Raw genomic sequence first — 26,522 nt, 5'->3', positions numbered from 1 at the left:
AATATAAAAGTAATAAAAATGTCTCTATGTGACATGAAAACATGCTCAATATATGCTGATTATATCTGATTATTCAGCTCCAAGAAAATGTCACAATTCCACTTACAGATTTGTTATAGATTCATAAACAAATGGAAATTACCAATGCTGGCAGTTACCGAACTGCATAGATCATCCTTGGCCATCTTTCTTTGCCCATTAAGTCAGCATAAATCTGTTGCAAAAGATAAAATAAAAAGTAAAATATTAGTGTCTTCCTAAAAAAAATGTCTTTCTCTGCCCCTCAAATTATATATATATAATTATATATATATATATATATATATATATATATATATATATATATATATATATATATATATATTTAATTATATATATATATATATATATATATATATATATATATATATATATATATATATATATATATATATATATATATATATATATATATATATATATATAAAATCTCTCTCATTAATGTACACACAGCACCCTGGCGGGGACTGGCAAAAGATCTCCAAATCCAGGTGTGAAAAACTTGTTGCATCTTTCCTAAAAAGACTCACGGTGTGATCAAAACGGGTGTTTCTACTAAATACTGAACAAAGGACTGAATACTTAGGACCATGTAATATATTTTAGTTTTTCTTTTTTAATAAATCTGCAAAAATGTCAACAATTCTGTGTTTTTCTGTCAATATGGGGTGCTGTGTGTACAATAATGAGAAAAATTGCTTTCTCGGTCTGAGTTTCTGACGGCCTGAATACTTTCCGTACCCACTGTGTATATACAGTATAATAATAATAATTTAATATTATATATATATATATATATATATATATATATATATATATATATATATATAGTATTATATATTATTATTAATAATAATAATAATAATAATAATAATAATTTGTTACATTTATAAAGCGCTTTTCAAGGCACTTAAAGGTGGGGTAAGTCTTATTTCAAAACCGTTTTAGAAAAAGGACACGGGCAGAGTGGAATAACAAATTTGCAGCCAATCAGCAGGTAAGGGGCGTGTCTACTATTGATGCTGAGAAGAGCGCTCGCTCTCGCTCTGTGTACGTCATTATTCAAAACACACGAGTAACACATGACTGACATTAGCCGAGGACTAGCTTAATATATGCTGCTTGACTATGCTCGTGTGTCATGTTCGCTTGTTAGTCCATTTGCGATCGTATTGTGTCTCACTTCAGCGATGATAAAGACCTGTTCATTTCCACACCGTATGGAGCATCTAAATCTCATCACTGTGTGCTTCAAGCATCAGCTCACACACTGTCTCCGACAAGTAAGATACTATACTCCTAATATATGTTTACTTACTCTTTTCATGATCTATATAACCCTTATCCAGTCATAATTGTATAATATGTCATTAGCTGGACTGTCGTGCTTGTGCTCTATAGAGTTGTTCATGAGAACAGTTTGATCGCTATCTCTAATCTTTTCATAATTGTAATATGTCGTTAGTTGGACTGTTGGCTCGGGCTATAGAGTTGTTCATGAGAACAGTTTGTGATTTTGTGATCGCTATGACTCTAATCTGGTCATAATTGTAAAATGTCGTTAGCTGGACTGTGTGCTTGTGTACTATCGAGTTGTTCATGAGAACGGTTTGTGTGTGTTTTTGTGATCGCTATAACTCTAATTTTGTCATAATTGTAATATGTTTGTTAGTTGGACTGTCTTGCTCGTGTACTATCGAGTTGTTAACAAGAACGGTTTGTGTTTTTGTGATAGAAGGTATCATTTTTTTTATTGAATATTCGACCTGGATTAGATACACAGAGATTCTGCCATAGCCTTTGATGTCTCTGGGTTACACATGTGTGGGGCGGCACTATCAAAATAGGGGCGAGACCCTTTTGGGGGTAGGGGCGTGTTTGTTTTGGTGATTTAAAATACCAACAACGGTTACCATATAGCACTTACCCCACCTTTAAAGCGCTTTACATTGAAAGGGAAATCTCCTCTACCACCACCAATGTGGAGCATCCACCTGGAAGATGCGACGGCAGCCATATTACACCAGAATGCCCACCAGCTGATTGGTGGAGAGGAGACAGAGTGATTAAGCCAATTAGGAGAGGGGGATGATTAGGAGGCCATGATGGATAGGGATATATATACACAGTGGGTACGGTAATTATATATATATATATATATATATTAAAATTCCACTGTTTCTCTAGTGTCATAAAAATGACACACTTCACTTCACAAACATATAATCACCAATCTACATAATTTCCCTCTCTATAAAACTCTCCAAATCTCTATTCTTTTTGTGTTTTTTGTTTGTTTTTGTTTTTCTTTCTTTTAATATGGCTTTAAATATAACACTGAAATGGCTTTGAATATAACATTGAAAGCTAAAATATTCAGACAAATATTTCTCTTTTTTTGCCAATCAAATGCCATGTGTGTTGTTCACTAAAGGATCTGGAGAGTGTTTGCACATGTCACACCGTATTTAATCACCAGCTTTTGACCTCTTTAACCTCTACACACTATACTGCAACCCAGGGCAGTGTGAGTGTGTTCATGTTCAACCTGAATGCACACTCACACTGTCATAATATCATCATAAGACCCTAAATTGAGGTCCCGTTAGTTAACAAGCTTAAAAAATCTTATAGAATATTTTTTGTGTGTGAAAATGTTAATATGCTGAACGTTTTCTGTGATGGGTAGGTTTAGGGGTAGGGTAAGTAAGGGGATAGAATATACAGTTTGTACATTATAAAAACCATTACGTCTATGGAGAGTGCTCACAAAGATAGTTGAAGCAGACATGTGTGTGTGTGTGTGTGTGTGTGTATATTCTGTTTCAGATCTCATTAGTGCACTAAACCTAATTAACACTTAAAACAGCACTGCAGAAAATTGGTGGAAAGCCATTCAGTTGATTGACAGCATACAGGTTCTATCATCCACAATACAAACTCTCATAGTTTTGAAGATTGTTACCTTTTATATTTCCTTTTAGCATGTAGTTGTCATGATATTTACATTTATTTATTGTAACCACCATTTTATGGTTTGGTTGCACTTTATTTAGATAGACCACTTTAGGCATTCTAATAACTATATGTAACCCTGTCAATCATTTTAACTCATTAATTTGTAGCTACATGTCAACTAACTCTCATTAGAGTATAAGTAGACTGTTAGGTTTAAGGTTAGTAGAATAGTTGACGTAGTTGTAAAGTTACTTATAGGCAGTATAATGTCTGTTGGGGTGGGGGGGGGCATCGTGAATATAAAGTGTTAGCAGGTATTAAACAGACAGTCTACTAATACTCTAATGACGGCTAGTTGTTATAATTGCAAAGTGTCACATATACTTCTTGTAATAAGTTATTTCCCTAAATAAAGACTGATTTGAATGATGAAAAGTTGCTCCGGTTAGAAAAAAGTCTATTGCAAAATATATTATTTTAATAGCACTTGTTGGCCTACTTGGCCAAAAAAATTATGGCAGATTTAGTCATATTAGCATGATAATACTCAAAAATGTAATGAATATAGGAAATTTAAGTAAGTATAATTATGCGTGGTTTATATATATATATACACCTCATATTAAGGCTGCAAGATTTTATTATCAAAAATTAAGATGTGTACACCTGTGATAGTCACACTGAAGGAAGTGCAATTGTATAGGGCTAGTTGATCCATACAGAAAAAGAAAAGACAAAAAAATAATAATTTAAATTTAATTAATAAAAATAAATAAATAAATAATTTACCAAATAATCAATAATCATTTGTGCCATTGTCCATGTGAACATATTTCCATCCATTGAAACACAACATGTTATTTTGGTTAAAAATAACATGATTGTTAAGCTGATAATATTATTTGTTATCAACATTATTATGAGTTATCAACATTTTCTGTGAACCCGTCACGTGTATTTACATTCTCTCTCTCTCTTACTTTATCGCTCTCTATCACTCTCTTTCTGATGTTGGAGGTGTCTGGTGAAATCTCACATTCTGCTTATGAAAACTGAGTGCTACTCAAACACCCCTGATGTTGTCCAGCATGTGCACCATTTATAAGGACCAAGATACGAGACCAAGGTCAGCCTGATATGTGGATGCTCTAGAATAATTGGTGGCAGAGAGCCAGAAAAGCAGTGCCAGGCTTATGTCGGGGTGCACTGATCAGACTGCAATTAACTGAAACTATCGAAATCTATGCAAATCAGCTCAAAGCTTACACAACAACCAACGTTTGCATAACATAATGTTCCATCTGATTTCAGACTATTAAAAGAAGTTGGATGTAAAAAGGAGCACAATGAAAGCATTTTCACTATTGTTGCATTTTCCAGTACTTCATATATAAATACCATTATTTTCACAACTACAAGTTAGTTTATTCTCTCTGACCCTCTGGAACTCAAACTGCATCCATCACTCTATCCATCCTGTTCTCTCTCTCTCTCTCTCTCTCTCTCTCTCTCTCTCTCTCTCTCTCTCTCTCTCTCTCTCTCTCTCTCTCTCTCTCTCTCTCTCTCTCTCTCTCTCTCTCTCTCTCTCTCTCTGATTACATGTCCATGTTCAAGTGTTATGAAGGGAGATTAAAGTCCATGTGAAAATCAATTCAATAAGATTCCGTACAGTGAATAACCTTTCGATCTCTTCCTCTCTCACATTCTCCCTCTTTCACCTTTTCAGAAATCTCATGGGGATAATCTTATCGAGAAATGTATGCTGTTATTACATCACATGACTGATGCCATGTAGATTTTGTACAGTATGTGAAAGTAATTTTACTTCAGCCAGGACTGACAACACACTCATATTCCACTGTAAAAGTGGTAACCTTGTGGTAACAACCATTGCAATTAACAGTGAATATAGAGTATGTTGGCTGAATACTAAAGACACTTTACAGATAAACAACACTTCTTTTATTTCTAGTATTGAGCATTTTATGCGATCAAGAAGCACACTGCACATCTGCATTTATTTTCCACCAATATTCTGATAAGGTTTTGTTGTAAACAGGGTGAGAAAATGATTATGATCATTTTCATTTTAGAGTGTCTTTAAGAAGAAACAAGATATTCTAAAATGAACATGAAGTCATCATTTACTGAACCCGGTGTTGTTCTAATCCTGTTTGTCCTTTCTTTTTATCATTTTTAAAGAGATTTTCCCCAAAAGAGCAAGAACAGATTGGACATTGTGTCTTTTTTTTCCCAACCGTGTTTCTGGATGGGGTCGTTACCTGGACTCAGCTGACAGTCAAGACAAATGCCTCAAGCTTCTGGGTCCTAAACACGCTGAGGTAGCATTTGTGATTGAGTCATGTACCTACCACGGGAAGATGACAATTGCGAATTCCTAATCTATTTCTCTGCCCACCATAAAACTATTTTTTTCTTGACAATAATTGTGTTAAATTAAATGCAGAACCATCTCATAAATACAAACTTTCCTGTTTAATGTGCACTCTTCAATATCATGCGCACACTGAATATTACTAACAAAGATCACAAAAGAAACTACAAGCGAGCTTCTGTCGTCAATTAATAATAAGTAATAAAATAACCAAACAGACAATTAAAGCTGCGTCAAACCTGTGCATGCATGTATGTATTTGTTATATATGAGTCACAAGTCTCTGGACAAAAATATTCTGCTAAATGAGATCACAAACAATATAAGGCAAAAGCTGATTTTAAATTTTTAATGCACAAATAAATGTGAGCAAAATATTAGTTTAATTTTCATATTTTGATAATATTTAAAGCTGCAGTCCGTAGTTTTTCCTCTTTGTCACCATCTCTATTTGAAAATTGCAATTGCAGTTATTGGTGGAATTATCAACTTTACGTGAGCTGTGCCTCGGTTGGCACAGCGCGGAGGAATCCAATGTTTAGAGGAGAATGTGCAGCCATCTGGACAAGTAAGTAGCTAACATCCACTTTTGTTCTGACCAACTAAGGGTGAAAAAGCATTGCAATAAATCACGATGATTAAATCTGACGATCGTTTATCATATGACGTCAAACCTTTTTCAAAATGTTAATGTTAACATCAGCATTACATTTTATGTCCATTAGGGCTACCAGTAATTCCGTTTCCATTTCTGTGCAATGTGGAGTAGAGATGAATTGCTTCCTCTTAGCCTAGAGATCTAGACGCACCCTAGCGGCAGCAAATCTAATCTGCCACGAGTGTTGTCTAGCAACTCTCAATACACTTCTGAGCTGTAAAAACCAAACTCTGGCCGGGCCAATCACATCCTGTATAGATTTGGTGGGCGGGGCTTAACATAATGACAGCCGAGTTGCGCTTGTGTGCTTCTAGTAAACACAGAAACTGGCGAATGGCGGTCTTTCGAATCAGCTTTGACCGCGACTCTAGAAGACTTGGAATTACGCTTTTCTCTGAGAAAAGTACAAAGAACTAGCCTGACAAGCCAGACCCACATCAAGATGTTTGGTCTGGAAACTCACCATAGACAGGGCGCAATCCGAGGGGCGGAATAAACGGTTGTCTTTCAAACTCCCTCTGCACACGATAGGATAGCGCTACAACCAACCAGAGCAACGAAGGTGAAACAGAGCTCGCTGACAGATTAAACATTCGCCGTATCCAGTCAGCTAAACTCCAAACACATCTTCCCTTTTTAAGAATGACTTCAGTGCCGTTCTTTGTTCTTCCAGGATCACGGTCAAAGCTAGGGATGTCAACGATTAATCAATGATCGATTAATTGTCGATAAGACATTTGATCGATAAGACTTATCGATCATCGATTAAGCAGGGTCATGCGCGTGCGTGCGGCTCAACCGCGAAATGGAAGGAAAAATGAAGCGAGCGTGCCCGAGTTCTGCTAGAGACCATTTTACAGCTGGAGTTACTCCTTCATCATGACTGCAAGTTGGCATGTGCATTCGCAGCCTTTTGTTTTGTGCCAATGTAAGTTGTAATATTGTGTTTATTTTGTGCAGGCCTATCTTTAGCTGATTTATCTCATAAGGATGCATTTGGTTAATAATTAACGTTAGAGGCGAGCGGTAGTAAAAGCGTGGCGGTGATCAGCTTCAGCTCCAACAGCAATGCACAGCTAATAATGACTATGATTGGGACTGTCATATTACACAACATTAATGAGAACACTATTGGAATAAAACATTGTGATTGTGTTTATTTGCCGTGTGTTTCATTGCGTTGGTCCAGGAAGAGCGCATGCACAACATGAGTCACGCATTCTGAGTCGCGCATGTAACATAGTTCAAGTGCACTTGTGCATTCGCATCAGATTGTGCTGAAGTAATTTGTAATATTACATTTATTTTGTAACGTTATATATGTGATCAATCATAAAGGGTGCGTTTCTTTTAGTGAAATAAAACGCACTAACAAATGGCTTCAGTCAGTGATGGCTACCGGTTTTCATTCAGTGCTTCGGCTTTGGCGCATACAGAGCAATGCATAATAACGATGATTGGGACTGTCATATTATATAACAGAAATGAGAACAGTATTTTAATAAATGGTTGTAAAGTCATTGGGTTTAGGTGCCGTGTTCAGAGCGTTGTTCCAGGAAGAGCGCGTCTCCCATTCTGAATATGAATAGCAACTCAATTCAAGTTCACTTGTGCATTCGCATCATTTTGTGAAGATATATAATTTGTAATATTTTGTTAACTTTATATAAATCTGATTAATCTCATATAGGAAGCTTTTTGTTGAGTTAAATAACGCGCTAGCAAAGAGCTTCAGTGTAACTTACCAGTGTATTCAGTGCATCAGCTTCAGCTCGCACAGTTCAAACAGCAACGCACGACTAATAATAACTATGATTGGGACTGCCACATTACATAACATTAATGAAAACAATATTTTAATGAATCCTTTTGAATTAATTGGGTTTAGGTGACGTTTTAGCACGCTGTTCTTGGAAGAGCGTCCACACATTCTGAATAACAGATCTGAGGCGGCGTTCGTGTTGTATTACATGTTATATTTGGTTATTAAATAAGTAATTTAATTAAATTATAAATAACATCGACTAATTTTACAATCCCATAGCCCTTTGTTTAGATAAAAAAAATCCTTCTCATTCATTTGGTGAAGAACATAGCGTTTTGAGCAGCATTGCACATAGGCCCACTGTCATGCTTTCGGCTATAAGCCACTGCTGTAGACGCATTTTTCAGTATTATGGTTAACAATTAATCGATTAATTGATCGTTAATTTAAATGACGATCGATCATGGGAATTTGTGAAAATTGACATCCCTAGTCAAAGCTGATTCGAAAGACCCCTGCCGTTCGCCAGTTTCTGTGTTTACTAGAAGCACGCAAACGCAACTCGGCCGTCGTCATTATGGCCCCGCCCGCCGACTCTATACACGATGTGATTGGCCCGTCCAGATTCTGAGGAACACAGCTCAGACGTGTATTGAGGGTTCCTAGACGACACTTGCGGGCAAATTAAATGTGCTGCCGCTAGGGTGCGTCTAGATTTCTAGGCTAACAAAGAACGGCACTGAAGTCATTCTTAAGAAGGGAAGATGTGTTCTGAGTTTTGCCGACCGGATACGGCGAAAGTTTAATCTTTCAACTTGCTCTGGTTGGTTGTAGCGCTATCCAATTGCGTCCACGCCGTGCAGAGGGAGTTTGAAAGACAACCGTTTATCCCGCCCCTCGGATTGAGCCCTGTCAATGGTGAGTTTCCAAACCAAACATCTTGATTTGGGTCTGGCTTGTCAAGCTAGCTTCCTCTCAGAGTTAGCACAAAATAATTAATGTTTACCATAACGCACATAGCAGTGGGAAAAAAGCTGAAAAACCCTTTCAAAACACAGAGTTCACGGCACCTTTAAAAGTCCTTTTTATCCTTGTTTTCGCATCAGCCCGGTTGAAGTCTGTTCTTTCTGTAGCCTCTCCGAAGTCTGAAGACTTTTTACAACGGATGCATCGGAAATGGAGCAATATGACCTGCTAACTGGGATTCCTTCTTTATGTGTACACTGTAAAAAATGTTTGTTGGTTTTTGTTGGTTTAACTTAAAAAAGTAAGTAACCTGGTTGCCTTAAAATTTTGAGTTTATTGAAATTAAAAATTTGAGTTGATACAATGAAGGAAATTTGTTTAATAAATAGAAACTCAAATATTATTGTATCTGAACCACAAAAAATTTGGCATGTTTCACTGCGTCATCAGAAATAAAACACACACAAAATCTTTAAATAATATTTTAATAAAGGTTGCCGAATCTCAAAAAAAATTCATTGTATTAACTCAAAATTTTAATTTCAATGAACTCAAAATTTTAAGGCAACCAGGTAACTTTTTTTCTAAATAATTTTTTACAGTGTACAGATGTAACGCAATGACGCAAAGATATGCTTGAAATTCCCAAGAAAATACACCAGTACCACTGGAATTAAAAACATTATTACAAGCTGTCGAGCTATGGTAAGCAGATAGTTTTGAACACTGGCTGGTTATGTACTTGCTCAAAATTTCATTTTAATTAATTTTTAACCTCAAAAAGTCTACGGGCATCAGCTTTAAAGGTGCAGCATGTAGTATGTATGATGATCTATTGACAGAAATGTAATATAATATAATATAATAACTATTTTTTCAGTGGTGTATAAAGACCATAAAGGTGCCCTAGAATGATTTTAAACAATATGTTAAATTGTTCTCTGATATCTACATAGAGGGGCTTATTTAAGGGAAAATATTGTCCATATACAGTTTTACAGGTCCATTTACAACCCTAAATAAAAAATAAATTGTCCCTATGATGTAATGCTCTGTTTTTGCCTTATTTGGAAGTCATGAATATTAATGTTGAGCTCTGCTCTGATTGGCTTATTTCAGCCACTCACAGCTCACAGCAGTTCTAGTAAAGCGGCTCATGAGTCCTGACAGAACACAGACAGACTAAATGAAACTTTAAGCAACACATCTCAAATGGAGATTGATAAAATGCAGCCTACTTGTTTATTTGGTGTTTTCAGATCATTCGCACGCGAGAAAGAGCTCGCGTTCATGCGGTTGCCAGATTTCATTAATTAAATCCCCCAAACATAGCTTTTCTGTGAAAAGAAACCCTGTATGCATCCGGTTTTTACCTAAACATGTCCAATCTGGCAACCATATGCACGCAAGCTCTCTCTCGCGCACGGACGATCTGAAAACACCAATATACAAGTAAAGCTGCATTTTATCAAAGTCCATTTGAGATGTTCTGCTTAAAGTGTCATTCAGTCTACATTTTAGAGTTATCTATTTTCGTCAACGATATTGCATGTTTATATAACGTTAGTCACAATGTAGGCTAATGTTACGCAGTAACGTTACACAGACTGTGATGTAGCCTAATCTGAAATACAAATAGGCAAAAACATCATAGGAAACACCATACTTCAGTTCTCAAAAATATAAATATATCACTTTGTCGTTTTAAATTGTATGGTGGAAAAGGTGACGTTTGCTAGAAGGATCGAGTGAACGATCTAAGCAAAGTATCTACGGTTCTATTTTGTAATACAAAATAATATTATCCTTTTGTATGGTACTTGGAGTTTTCTATTGTTACTGTATCTAGCGTTATCTAGACAATGCTGTCTCTCTAAGAAACTTTCAATTTAATCAGAAACTGTTTAAACAGTCAATAAGTGGATAAACACTTGGGGCTTACACTTATGGGGGCGTACATATAAATGATCCCCAACGCTTGCGTCACTGTTGGGTTCATGTTGAGAAGCACTTTTTTTACCTGTTGTTTAATGGATTCACAAGATTTACATAAGAAGTAGGAGGCAATGGTGTTTGAGACTCACAGTACATGATGTCCATGTACTGAACTCTTATTATTTCACCATGGCAAGGTTAATTCAATTTTTCATTCTAGGGCACCTTTAATGAGCCGTTATGCTTTTATTTCCCTAGAATTAATTATCTTACTTACATGGGTCCCCTTACAGTGAAATCGCCATTTTGCGCCAGCATGAATGCTGTAACAAATGTCCATAAAAATAGGAATTTTCCGTATTGTTTTTTTTTTCAGGTGTTTTACCTGTATTTTGAACTACACATTACATTAGTTTGTGTTTTTAGGGTTAACGGAAATTTCCGTAAATTAATGGATAATGTTCTGGCAGAAGATTACCAATACATTTTTAATTTAAATTTGGAAACTAAATTTAACTGGACAAACTACATAGAGCTCTAGTCACTCTATGCTCTCTCAGACATAGACCACAAAATATGGACAACGCGTCTTCACTACCTTCCACTGAAGAAAAGAGAAGTTGGCAACGTCTGAATATGGCATTGACATCTTCCACTGATTTGGGACCTGATTTTGCTGAAATAAACAGTTATAGAAATGTAGAAATTACAGCTAAAGCTCCAATCTCCTCCCGAAAACCAGAAGGTCATGGAGGCTGCCCTTGCTCTTCTAAGGGAGGTGAGTCTTTGCATTTTCAACAATCTCGACAACTGGCTAATCCTGGCCCACTCGTGAGATCAGTTTTGCAAACACAGGGACCTGGTGCTTAGGCATCTCAGCCATCTGGGGTTTTGAGTAAACCTGGAAAAGAGCGAACTGTCCCCCGTGCAGAGTATCTCTTTTCTCGCTATGGAGTTGGACTCAAACTGTTTCAGAGGCTCCTTGGGCACATGGCATCCGCAGCCACCCGGATTGCTTCATATGAGACTGCTTCACCACTGGTTACACAGCCAAATTAGAGTGGAGTTTTGAAGATGCTTCAGACCCGCACAGGTTGCCCAGTTTGCCTCACCAGACATGCCTCAGTGCCAGTTGTTTACATGACCGAGCTTGCTTGCACAGATACTATCCAAGGTCAGGGAGGACACGGAGCAGGTATTGATGGTTGCGCCTTATTGGCCCACCCAGCCTGGTTCCCAGAACTGATCGTTCAGTTCCTGAAGGGCGTGGGGGGGGGTAAAAGTGACACCAGCGGCAATGTCGCTGAACCCACCCCCATCACTGGAGCAAGCGTCATCATCGAACACGATGGACAGCTATGAAGAGTACTGATTGCCCTGACGAGCTCGCTGATCAGCCAGCAGGTGCGGATAATTATCAGTCCTATATGTAGTCTTGTGTTTGCTCTGTTCCTTCTCAGATCGTTTTGGTGTTCATGCCTTGTCGCTTGTTCCTGCCAGTTATCTCTCTGATCTCCAGTCTCCTGTTTGTGTTTTCCTGTTTGAGTTTGGCTTATTCTCCATCCGGGTTACTGAAGATCTGTGCTGCGTGGATCAGCAGATACAGCCCATTGCAGTCTGCTCGCTATCAAGGCCTGATTCCTTCTTCACATCAGATCTTATCAGTCTTCCTTGCTCCTTTGAACTTGTTCAATAAATGACTATTATTGCATTCACATTTGGATCTGGTGGTATTTACAAGCCTGAAATACAGCGCAATGTGAGGCGAAGTGTTTTTTGTTAGTTTCAGCCCGGTTACTGAAATCCCACTGAAATCAAAATGGAAGTTTTTTTAGCTTGTAGTATGACTATGTTAGCCTTAAAGCTGCTAACAGCTGGAGTTTTATGTGGAAATTACAGCAACACATTGAATAATGCTGCGCATTTTTAAGGCACTTCAGTGGGCCTTTAAATAGCAAATGCACTTATGCTTATCTGTTGGCCAATGGGCGTGCTGGTCTGAAAAAGAGCCATGTTCAGGCTAGGGATGTTAACCGATGACCGCTTGACCGATGGTTGACCGTATCAACGTTAACCGATCAAAGTTGTCGGTTAAAAAAAAGTGATCTCTAAATTAGGCTATTATAGACAGTGGACTAAACGCTACTACAGTTAGCCATCTCATTCCAAAATCTTTTTGTGTGAAGTGAACAAATCCCTCACACTCAATTTTTTATAACTCGCCTGTTTGTACTTAATAAGCCAATAAAAACATTTGGCGCAAGGTCACAGCATTTGGGTTTGCGTGCACACAAGATTTGCATAAAGTAAACAGGCTAAAACTTTCCGCTCACAAATTACACCCTTTAAATAGCGAATCTGGCATGCTGCAAGCACACCTGGCTTTTAAAGGGAATGGGAGATGACACTGATTGGTTTATTGCACGTTATGCCCAAAACACACCCATTACTCATTAAGAGACTATAGGTACAACCCTTTTGGACCATGCGCCTGGCGCAACAACCGTTTTTTTGTTGTTAAACTAGGAAAAGTGGATATCAGACATGCCCTAAGTACACCTGCATCATGCGCTTCAAACCATGTGCTCAGAAAGTGATGAGCCTATGAGTGTCATGACAATGTTAAAGCGGCACAATTTAATTTACACAGAACCAAAGCCTGAAACTACATTGAAACATTGCAAATTTAGTGGATAAAACATTAGTCACAAATAACTAATTGTTTAAAATGTATAATGCTCATGTAACAAGCTCAGTGATTTGTTGCATTTAGTATATGGAGGAAATACATGCTAAGCCACCTGCAACAGAACACATGCAGTAATAAAACAGCCCACATACTGCAGGACCAATCCATAGTGTCATCGATTCCGCTATGCCACATAATGGGGCCACAAAAAGTCCATGCATTCACATGGCCAGGCTGTGACTCTCTCCATTTCCCTCTCTGGCTCACTCTAGATATCTCTGTACAGCTCTCTCGCTCACTTTCATTCTCTGATTTGCTGTCTTCTTCTATCTCTCTTAGTCTAGGTATGCCAGAGGCATGCGATGAGATTATAGTGATCCAGTCAGCCTACTGAAGCCTGGCAGGAAATTAACTCATGTTAATCTGAGTGCAGTAATGAGAAAGTATTAACTGCAGATAACATCACCACTCGTTGATTCTCTCCACAATAGGCTTCAGTACAATCACCTAATCATTAGAACCTAATGTATGCAGAAAAAGAGCGAGACTACTTTTCTCTTAAACTGATAAAAGAGGAATGACATTTTTGTAATGTCAAAGGAATATTCCGAGGTCAGTACAAGTTAAGATCAGTTGGCAGCATTTGTGCCATGATAATGGTTAAAAATGTTTGATGGTTAGAGGTTATGATGAGATGAGGCCAATTCAAAAGTATTAAAATACTGCCTTTTTAATAGTAAACATAATGCACATAATTTGTGTTAATATGATTTTAATGTGAACAAAAATGCTCACAAACCTTTTTTCTAAGTGAAGTTATATATAACATTTTACAACGTTGTTGCCACGGGTCACAACAAAAAAATTTACGTTTTATCAGAATAATTAATGCATAGTGTTTTTTTATAAGAAAATGCGTACTCTTTTCTGTATAGTTATATCCAATTTTAAAACCCTAAACCCTTAAAGCTGCTGTCTGTAGCTTTTTTTGTGTTCAAGATTTACAAAAATTATATGAGAATGTACAACATGAATCCATTTTCCAAACCGTGTTTTTGTCTTACCCTGAATAATTATGGTACACTTATAATAAGTATTTATATTGGGACTATTTTAGGTCAGACTGGTAGGTTCCGCTGTGGAGGAGCACAGTCCCTACGTGATCCGCCATAGACATAAACAGAGAGAAGTAGCTCCGGCTACAATGTTCTTCCGCGAGACACATGCAGCTCTGTTTCTTAACCGCTAGAGTGCAAAAAGTTAAGGACTGCAGCTTTAAAATAACAGCTCCAAAGCTCAAATAAAATTTCAAATAAAATAAAAGTTTTAAATACACAAATTAATATAAGTTCAAAAGATATCCATTGTGTTTTAAAACATTAAAATTCTTGCCCATTTAAACTTACATTGTAAATACATAATTGCAATCTCCATTTCTCAATTTTTTTAAAAAGCAGGGGATTCACACGGGACGTCGGCGTTAGCGCTTGATGGAGGGCGCGGCTGAAGCTTGGTGCTGATGTGACCATCAGAGTGACAACAGCCAATAACATTACTTGCCGCCTGGACCACAACACTACACAACACAAAAAAAGTGATTTTTTTTACATCTAGTCTGACCGTAGAGATCCACTTTTGCGACACGACTGAAGTGTGGTGTCGTGATGCTTCCCCACATGTGTACGTTGATGAGCGTTCCTCAAGTTAACCGCTATGGGCTTTTGAGCCAGCGGGGAATAAAAAACAAAGGACCTGTCAGAGACTTCCCCCAGTCTCCATGTGCTCTTCTTCTATTGGATAGTCACGTCGCGTTCAACGGATTAATTTGCATAAAGATGGGAATGTGTCAGCTTTTTTGATGCGCAGCATTTTTGCCTTCCCGGAATGCTGTGCCGGCGCGTTAAAGTCACTTGATGTCACCCATAGGAATAAAGAGGAGCGCGGCGCAAAAGAAGTGTTGCATGGACAAGTGGATATGCACCTTTAGAAACAAAATGGATGCCGATTCGGTTGTATGTGCGAATGCGATTGTCTGTGTAGGTTTTATCAATGCACTGCATACATACCACATTCACCAACCATCTCTGCCACCTTCTTCCAGGCCGGGTTTCTCTGGTTTGTGTCCCGGTATGTATACAACGATTGGTCGTAAAGGACTGGGTGATTACCCCCGCAATGATTAGTTGTTCCTCCATTTTGATCGTTCTTCGCTCTTCATTCACCAGTGTTTTAAATGAATGCAACTGGCTGGCATCTGATCTAGGATATTTGCATACGGTGATCTGATTGGATGACGCCTGCGTTGGTGCTTGAAAAGTTAAGAAATCTTCAACTTCTGCCGCTTGCAATGTGAGTGAAGCGACGTGACAGAAGCCACAATTTAGTTCAGCAACGCATGATGTCACCCATTCAAAGTAAATGGGAGGCGTTAACGTGTGTAAATATTGAGAGTCTAAATATTTTTGATAGATTTTTTGTGGAAATCAACACTAAAATCAAATGTCTAAAATGCTGTTGAATGAGCTTACTTGTACTGAACCTGGTATATATCTTTAAAGTCGGCATAAAACAGAAGTCGCAATAGTATTTTCTTCCCTATTGTGACGTATACGGGTGAAACTGTTTCTCCAACAAGACTCTAAATGTCATGTGGGATTTGATATTGTCCATTGGGAATTGATTGGATGGCTGTGGTTGGCATGTGCATGACAGGTTGTATATTTTTATGCTTTCTTTCTTCAGATTGAGACTGTATGCCTCATCCTGCCAAACTCTCTCCTGCACATAATATCACAGTCCTCCTCACTCACCCTGCCTCCCTCCTGGTTTCCACACTGTGGTCTGTTGCTGCTGAGACAGCAACACTTCAACCCCGGGAGCTTATAAAGTGTTGCGTTACCTTAGATATACGTGGGAGTGCAGCCTTTTTTGAAACTGCCTGTTGCTGCGGTAGCATTGATGAGCCAGCACTGTCACAACTTCCATTGTCTGAGTACTTGGTCTTTGGAACCCTAACCAATTTCGGACAATTATAGGACACTACACCCTATTTAACCCTTTAAGGGTTATAAATTCAGTGAGAAACTGCATGATTATGTATGATTATTTGTATCACACATTCATTATAAGAGCAAGCTCATGCATGGTTAGTTGGTGAGGGAATTACATTTTATTTGTAGCAACAGAACATAACCACAGACTGACAAAGGCCCTGTGCCAAATGCCACGCAAATGGCATGAATGCCGTTCTGAATCATTCAATGACACATGGGACACCCTGCGGTCCCACAACCTTATTTGCGCATGTCTGTGAAGATCCATATCCATATAATGAAGCTGCCAACACCGTTTAAAGTCCCATTCTTTGCTAAAGACCTGTTCACACCAAGGATGATAACTCTCAAGGATATGTCTCCACATGTGTTGGCATGATATCGTTCTGTTTATCATAAGCAAGTGATGCAGGTTTGTCGTCTGCCACTTTAAATGCTCAAGTTCTTTAAAGTCGGGTGGATTCTTATTGGCTGTCAATGTTTTTGTCATTCAGCTAGGGGAAAAAAAAGTCCTGAAAGTGATTCCAACTAAATCGTTCCTCTGTGTTGTTATCGTTGTAGCTTCTGTCTGGACTTCAGTATTCTCAAAGAATTAGAATGGTTATTAAAAGTTTGTTATACACTCAAAAAATTAATTAGTTCAATTAATGAGTGTCCACAGCCTAAACACAGGCACCACTCTTCGGCATAATTACATAATAACAATAATTACATCCATAATTACAGAAACAAATGTCCAACATAACTGAACATTAAACACTAACATACACTAAAAACATCTTTCCTTTTACAGAAAAACACATAAAATAACACTTTAATCCCTAAATTTACTCTCCTAATGCAGTCCCTTGCAAAGCATGCTGGGAACTACAGATCCACTGGCCAGTTAGCTCATTTCACTCAGCAATCTTAAGTTGACCGAACAAACACTTATTAAGTAAAGCTGACAATACAAATTTTTAGTAGGAACAACTCAGTAAACTTAAGTTCATTTAGTTATATGAGTTTTTTAAGTAATGTTAACAAGTATGATTTGAGTGCAACTAACAACAGTGCAAGTTCATTTTTTTGAGTTGGTGTGAAGACATCTTAAGTGTGATGGTGTGAACTTAACTTGTAACTTTTAATAATTGTTCTAATTATTTGAGAGTAGAGATGTCCACACCAAAAATATGATAACAATTAGGGAAAAAAAATATTGGAATCAGTTTTAGAACAATATTTTCAGGACAGCCCATCAGAATTCACCAAACTTTAAAGAGTTCAAGGATCTAAAAGCTCCAGATGACATAACTACAATGCAAGCTAATAATAAACAGAACATAATGTTGGACACTAATATAGTCATTGTATATAGTATTGTGGTCAGAATTATTGGCACCCCTGGTAAATATGATCAAAGATGGCAGTAAAAACAAATCTGCATGGTTTATCCTTTTGATCTTTTATTTAAAAAATGCAAAAACCTAACCATTCATTGAAGTAAAATAATTAAAAGTGGGGGGAAACTCACATTATGAAATATGTTTTTTTTCTTCCCAAAACATGTTGGCCCCAATTGTGGACATCTTGTTCAGATATGGATAATCATGGATTCTAGCAAATGCCAACGGATAAAAAATCTAAACCTGACAGCTTCTGCTAGAAATCTTATAATGGGCCATGGTTGGATCTTCTATCAGGACAACGATCCAAAACAAATGTCAAAATCAACACAAAAATGTGTCACTGACCACAAAATTCTCCCATGGCTGTCCCAGTCCCTTGACCAGAACCCTATAGAAAATGAGTGGGCTGAACTGAAGAGGAGAGCTGAGAATCTGAGCTGGAGGGATTCTGTATGAAGGAATGGTCTCTGATCTCCTGTCAGGTATTCTCCAAACTCATCGGCATTATAGGAGAAGGCAAAAAGGGTGCCAATAATTGTGGCCAACGTGTTTTGGAGAAAAAATATTTATTTCATAATGAGATTTTCCCCCAATTTCAATTATTTTATTCAATGAAAAGTTAGATTTGATAAAAAATTAAAAGCATAAACAATGCAGAATTATTTTTACAGCCATCTTTGATCATATTTACCAGGGGTGCCAATAATTATGACCATAATTGTGATTAGCATTCTTTTATGAGAGAGCCAAAATTTGGCCCTATAGAGGCTGCAGATATTCAGACAAACAGCATGATTGAAATGTACTGGGGGTTTTTTATTTACAAAAGTTCAATAAAAAAGGGGTTAATATGGCCTGACGTTATCAAACTCAGATTCTATAGTCAGAATATGATTCTGATACTGCTCTATTGGGCTGTGATTATGGGGAGTTTCAACCGGGACCAGGAAAATAAAATGCCTCTGCACTCAATTAGACAGACCTACAGCCAATCAAAGCAATGGAGTAAGTGATGTACGTTGACTTGAGCGACGCATAGTTGTCAACAGAATGCAACTGCACACACACTGGAAGAAGTGGAAGAAGAAGATGAGTGTAAATGATCTTTTCCGGTGTTGCAAAAAGAACTTCAAGATACACGGAGTACTTACCAACACGATCATAATTTTTGAGAGAAATGGTAAAGGTGAATGCATATTCACAAGGTCTCCGTTTAGTATTAGAACGAACTCAACACAAACGCTCTTTGGTGACAAGGATGAATACGTTACTGTTGATCATCTGTCCATCATCGTCTAAGCCCGCCCTGACAATTTATTTGTTCTGAACAGCTCTGGTTCGAGCATAGTTGCTCCACAATGCGGATCAAGTCTAGACCGAACTGCCTGACCTCAAATGTTGTGGGCGGGGCTAAAATCAGCTAGCATCCAGTATAGGTTTAATATTGAATAACTTATGTGATAGACCCAGTACCAGAGTCCTGCAACGGGTCGGGTACCCGCGGGTATCCGCGGGTACCCGCATAAAAGTGTCTAAAACGGGTGGATTGTGACATTTATAAAATTCACGGGCGGGTATGCGGGCGGATAATTAACTCTGTGCGGGCGGGTAGTTGCGCGTATGGGCGGATGAAAAATATGTGCAATATTTCTGTGGCAAAGTGAACGAGAGAGCGAGAGCGAGACCAGGGCGTGATTGTGAATGAGCGTCACCTGCGAGCCACACCGGTCTCGAGTCCTCTGAGGGAGCTCGGAAGCATATAAGGACGAGAGATCACCACACCTGGATTTGACGTTGAGTTGTTTACTTTTTATTATGTGTGTGCGCTTGGCAGATGTCGAGGGGCTGCCCACGTTACTTTCGTTTTGTTTGGTTAAAGTCTTTTAAATGTTCGCCGGTTTCCGCCTCCTTCTTCCCCCATCGAACATATTGTAGGCTTTTACAATTTCTATGTCCAAATTATCATTACACACACACGCAACAACGATATGCCATTTGACCCATCACGTCACCACCACTGCGACATTGAAACTTTTGTTGATGCCTCTCGTAGCGCAGATGAAGCGAGCGTTGCAGGAGTAGCAATAGATGAAGTAAAAGTAAAGTTGGTGAGTGGAGTAGCTATATGCAATTGTTGACAATGAGTCTTTAAAGGCACTTTTGCCTGTTTCATTAGACCATTCATGACGCTGTTGATGTTGAGAGAGGGGCAGGATAAAAAATAAAGCATTTTAATTTGAATGTTTTAGCGTGTGTGATTTATTGCGGGCACGGGTCGGGTAACGGGCCAAATATTAACGGGTCTGGGCGGGTACGGATTTAATTTTGATATTTTCACGGGTCACGGGTCGGATCTGGTGCTAAACCTTGCGGGTACGGGCGGGGGCGGGTCTCCAAAAATGGACCCGTGCAGGACTCTGCCCAGTACTGCAAGTTACTTTGTCTATTTATCAACAGTTATGCATCTCCATGCAGTGGGGCTTTATTCCTGAATGAATCACAAAACAGCTGAATTAAGTAACAATTAATGATTTAATGACTGTCCATAAAGAAAGTCACTTGTCACTACCTACTGTCAAAATAAGATCACTTAAATTGCCACAGACTGTCTACTGCATGGAGTCTCCAGTATCATTTTTAAAGAAAGTGTAGGCTATGTAAGATTGTGGCCAAAACTGGATCACTATCCCCTCTCTCCCTCCCCCCTGACTCGAGGTTGCCAGATAGGCTGTAGGATCAGCAGGAACGTTTGTAGCTGCAGCTGTGGTAACTAGAGCAGAGCTGGCAACCCAAATGCTGAAACGCTACTGACTTTGTGATTGGTCGATAGGTGGAGGGTGGAGCTTCAGGCCAAAACACAACATGTCAACATCAACATCAGTTGAGGGTTGCAACAACAACTGACAATATCCTGGCCGGACTGCTGTTGTCAGTGATATAAGTATTTGAAATTAACATGATTTCTTAATGTCTAGTGACATATCAGGGCCATTTTATGATTAATTGAAATATATTTCTTACATACAGTTCCTTTAAGTAGCTCTCAAATGAAAAAAGTCTAGACACCCCTGGTCTGCTAGAGTCTAGACTACGCAAACATGGACAAGCGAAGTGAAATTCCTGAACCGAAACAACTGTTTTAGCTCATAATCATAGCCTATTTGAATGCTGCTTATTTGAAATGAATAATATCATGCACTGTTTGCACTCGCTCCCTGTGATTTTGCCAAGTAAGACAAGTTCTTGAATCAACATATTGTGTTGATCCTGGAAAAACATTTCTGTCTGAAAATGTAGTCCTAACCATATTCCTACCCCTAACCTAACCCTACCCATATCCTAATCCCTAACATCCGAGGGAAATGATATGTGAATAATACTGATGTTGAAGCACCTAACCCTAAGCTGAAACTTGACATAAACTGTAAACTTGTTCCTCAAATCTGATTGGTTGATTGGAATTTTGTTCCAGGAACATGTTGCACTTGGTGAAATCACGTTCACCGTATGCACTTAAATGCTCCTCGTGCATGTTTGGAAATATCTATTTTAACCATCTCTGGCTCAATTTTCTCTGTACCTCCTACTGCTCGGCCCCTTTTGCATTCTTGAAGATTAATCTTTGGACTGAATTAATGCATAAATCTTTTCATCTCATTGTTATTTCTCCTTTCATTTATCAGTGCTTCTCCTGCCCGTCCTCTGCACACAAGAAATAGCCTACAAATGCAGTTTGTAGTCACTCATGTGATGCATCAAAAGTGAAAAGGGGAGAAATATATTAAATGGGAGAAAGCATATCACTCTAACAAGCTATCGCTTTCAGATTCTCTCTCCAGACTATCACGTGGAGGAGGAGGATGGGAGATGAAAGGGTAATCCTTTAGTCTGACAGCATTTAGTTTTAAGTGTACATTTTCACATCATACTCAACCACATGATTCTTCTAATGAAAGTGATCGTGATCTTGTTTGCCACACCATATTTATTACAGAAATAAACCTTTTCACTCTCCCGTGGACTCAAAAAAAAGAAAGCACTGATTCTTAGAACTAATGACCTTGAGGTTAATCTCACTCAACTATGAACTAATAATACTATAAACAGCGCCAGATGAAGGACAGAGAAATGAAACGAAAATCCTCTTTGCAGTGGCACTAAAGAAGGACAGCTACACAATTGATCTTAAAACAACAACAACAACAAAAAGCCAAATTTGGGGTGCAATTGCTTCCCTATGTGGTTAACTAAAAAGTTAATGCAGCCATGTTTATAAAAAGACCTGTTTTGCTATTTGCAGAGTTAACTAATTGGGATTAATAAAGCAAACTAAACCAAAACACCACTGAAATACACTGAAATGTCCTGTTGTTGTAGCACATACAAATCTGTACTGTAATCTACATTCTTCAAGTAATTATGTACAGAATATACTTAAGTATGTGGGCTAAAGAAATGTAGACAACATTGAAACAAATAGCTACTATCTATAGTCTTGGGTGAACCTTTTGATAACTTTGAAATTAACAAACATTATAATATAGGACTGATGCGTAATAGATTACAAAGAAATAGTGAAAAATGCCATGAAAGTTCAATATACAGATAGTCATAGCCAATTCATGCCAATCTCCAACAGGCCATACTGTTTTAATGGTATATTAGTAAAAAAACACATTTATTGGAACGTGTAGCTAAATATCACTATCTTCTACAACATTTTAATGACCGATGAAAGTTATTATAAAGAAATCAAGCCTTGTTTTTTTTGTTGTTGCTGTGAATGAGGCCTGATTGAAATGCCCTTCATTTTGACCTGGTCATAGGTCAACAGACAAGTTTTAACGATTTGAATCTTGTTTGTGTTCCAAAGAAGGCCATACTAATAAAAGCAATTAATCTACATTTTGAGTAAATTCGCTGTGAAATGTTTTGTGGTTTTGTATCGTGTTGATGTATTATTCACGCCAATTAACAGAGAAACATTAGGTTTAATTCTACGTCGTAATGAACTATCATGCACAACTAGGCTATACTAGTACATGTTAATATGGCAATTTAAGTTTACTTTAATAATATAAGAAAAGCACTGAAACTCAGCTTTGAAGTTTGAAGAACCAAAACGTCACTCACCGGCTCGTGCACAACTGTCATCACTATAGTCCACAAGCGTCATGTCTATTCCATTTTTCTTTTCTATAACATTGTTTGCATTTCAATTAATATTAAAGCACACAAGTCAGATAAAGCGGCTGCTGTTTGAGGATGCGTCACATTGAAACGTTTTGTAACGTGGGCACTCTCCGCGTGCTCTGTCTGCTCCACGCGTGCTCACCAGCAGGCAGGAAAAACTTCAGTAAGCTCAGTCAGCCGCATCCTTTCCTCTCCCTCTCTGCATCCTCTCAGTCTGACTGTCCCTCTTTTCTTAGTCGCTGTTTCACGACATTGACACTAACTGTTACAAAAAAATCATTATTTTGGTTAATGTTGAATTTGACATCATATTAGCAGCAGATATTTGGTTCATATCAACATCACAACACGATTTAGCATTAGTGCAAAAGACTAGCGAAGTCCATTCGAAAGTGGATATGACTGATATTTACAGCACCAAACTATAACAGTAGAAATAATAAATATAAACACATTTAGAATGAATTAGATCCCCTTTATATTACATGACGCACACAAAAAAAAAAAAAAAAATTTTTTAGATTGATCAATGGAAAATGCTCTCCAGGCACGGAAACAGCAACAGAATGAGAGGCTGACAGAAGTGATTGGCTCTCCAAAATACACACACGCATACACACACACACACACCCAGACACGCACATATATATATATATATATATATATATATATATATATATATATATATATATATATATATATATATATATATATATATATATATATATATATATATATATATATATATATATATATATATATATATATATATATATATATATACCATAAGATAGATAGATAGATAGATAGATAGATAGATAGATAGATAGATAGATAGATAGATAGATAGATAGATAGATAGATAGATAGATAGATAGATAGATAGATAGATAGATAGATAGAGGCCTAGTATGTAGAGGGATTTTATTCGTTTATCATAATACATTCAAATACATAAACATAATACATTGAGCAAAAAGTCTTTTAATTTAATGTTACAGGTTGCACTTATGAACCACTAGAGGGCAGAATGTTTCTATTTCATCAGACTGAACGACATCTTTTGATTGAATAGACAGTGAGGGAATAATGTTTTCTTTTGATTGGCCGCTTGCTGAACCAGTAAAAATTTTGACAGCTAACACTGTTCACTGTAAAAAATTGGCTTGTTATGTAAGTGTTTAAAAAAAGGAACTCACCTGGACATGGTTATACTGTGCCTGGCTTAAACAGTGGAATGAATGTGCCTCTAAATGTAAAAGAATGTGTGGTTTTACAATAAAATGGATCTGTTTTAGGTTTTATAAGATGAAAGTGGCCTTAATAGTGATGTTAATTTGCAGCTTTAAAGTCATTTATAGTATAACCACATACTATTGTTTTTTGTACAGCCTAATAAAGTTTAGGACATTTGGACTTGTTTTTGAGAAATCCAGATTCCCTCCTGGACCACACACTTTTGACTGAAGTTGATTTACACATCACTATAATTTATTTATTTATTTATTTATTTATTTATTTATTTATTTATTTATTTATTTATTTATTTATTTATTTATTGCCTGTTTGGATGCTTTCCGCTTTTAATAATAATAATAATAAAAGATTAGTACATTAATTAAATTAAAGGGTAAGTTCACCCATAAATGAAAATTCTGTCAATAATTACTTACCCTCATGTCGTTCGACACCCGTAAGACCTCCGTTCATCTTCGGAACACGAATGAAGATATTTTTGTTGAAATCCGATGGCTCAGAAAGGCCTTCATTGACACCAATGATCATTTCCACTCTCAAGACCCATAAAGGCACTAAAGACGTCGTTACAAAGCCCATCTCACTACAGTGACTGTACAATATTTTATGAACGAGAATAGTTTTTGTGCACAAAAAAACTAAATAACGACTTATAGTGACGGGCCGATTCCAAAACAAAGACCAGCATATCGATTCATGATTTGAATCACCAAAGTCACGTGATTTCAGCAGTTTGGTGGTTTGACATGCGATTTGAATCATGAATCGGTGCGCTGATTCATAACCATTTGAAGCTTTGTTTTGAAATGGGCCCATCACTATATAAATCGTTATTTAATTTTTATTCTCATGACATTTATTCTCATACACCAATGACACCAATCTATTCTCATACACTAATGACATTGGTGTCAATGAAGGCCTTTCTGAGCCATCAGATTTCAACAAAAATATCTTCATTTGTGTTCCGAAGATGAACAGAGGTCTTACGGGTGTCCAACGACATGAGGGTAAGTAATTAATGACAGAATTTTCATTTTTGGGTGAACTAACACTTTAACAAGTATGGTTGCCAATCTTAAGATATTAGGTAAAAATATATTATTTGGCTTGCTGTCCACTGGTGAGGTAGCCTAGAAATCTAGACGCACCCTAGCGGCAGCAAATTTAATTTGCCCGCAAGTGTCGTCTAGGAACTCTCAATACCCTTCTGAGCTCTATTCCTCACAATCTGGACGGCCCAATCACATCGTGTATAGAGTCGGCGGACGGGGCCATAATGACGACGGCCGAGTTGCGTTTGCGTGCTTCTAGTTAACACACAAACTGGCGAACGGCGGCGGTCTTTCGAATCAGCTCTGACCGCGATTCTGGAAGACTTGGAGTTAAGCTTTTCTCTGAGAAAAGAACGGCACTGAAGTCATTCTTAAAAAGGGAAGATGTGTTCGGAGTTTAGCCGACCGGATACGGTGAATGTTTAATCAGTCAGCGAGCTCTGTTTAACCTTCGTTGCTCTGGTTGGTGTAGCGCTATCCTATCGCGTGCAGAGGGAGTTTGAAAGACAACCGTTTATCCCGCCCCTCGGATTGAGCCCTGTCTATGGTGAGTTTCCAGACCAAACATCTTGATGTGGGTCTGGCTTGTCAGGCTACCGGTGAGGGGCTCGAAGAAACAATTTCAACTCAAGCTCTGATATACACCCACAGTGACTAAATCTATGATTATGTATGGCTATCAAAATCCAGTGTTCTGTATTTTGCGTATGTAACCCAGGTTACTACAGACAATGTCCAACCTATGAGAAAAAGAGCAATATAATTAAAATGCACATAAACAATTTTATTGATTTATTTTAAGGCCTGAAAGCACTTAATATTGTTAAAAATATGTATAAAATATCACAAATTGAAAAAATGATTAAATTAAACACTTAGGAATAGCTCCGCCTTAGTGGATTGCGTCATCTCTACCGCGCGGAGTTGAGTGAGCAGTCTCTCGTCACGGAGCAAAGTGACATGATCGTTGAGCTGTGATGCGTGTGAAATGCGGTTCTAAAGTCATGAAAGGTTAAATGAGAAATTGAGCTGATTCGTCTCACAAACTGCATGAAGCAGATTTCCCTGATACATCGAGATTATTTCTGATCTTTATCAAGCTATTCTTGGTGAGTTAATGAATCATTGTATTTAGTTATTATTTGTGCAATTTTCAGTCTTTTGGAGAGTT

At 37.7% G+C, this 26,522-nt stretch overlaps 1 protein-coding gene across 2 annotated transcripts in view; it reads right to left on the bottom strand.

Annotated features, from left to right (window-relative positions):
* The window catches only part of kcnj14 (potassium inwardly rectifying channel subfamily J member 14), a 43,546-nt gene extending 19,969 nt beyond the window's left edge, over positions 1-23,577 (bottom strand). For both annotated transcript variants that reach the window (XM_067449090.1, XM_067449091.1), the window contains exons 1-2: positions 22,980-23,577; positions 143-214 (exon numbers count right to left, since the gene is read on the bottom strand). The gene's annotated coding sequence lies outside the window, so the exon portion shown is untranslated. The remainder of the gene's footprint in view (positions 1-142; positions 215-22,979) is intronic.
* Between the last annotated feature and the right edge of the window lie 2,945 nt (positions 23,578-26,522).

The sequence above is a fragment of the Pseudorasbora parva genome, chromosome 7 (genome assembly GCF_024679245.1).
Source record: "Pseudorasbora parva isolate DD20220531a chromosome 7, ASM2467924v1, whole genome shotgun sequence".
NCBI classification, from domain to species: domain Eukaryota; kingdom Metazoa; phylum Chordata; class Actinopteri; order Cypriniformes; family Gobionidae; genus Pseudorasbora; species Pseudorasbora parva.
This window is presented reverse-complemented; position numbering and strand designations above follow the sequence as displayed.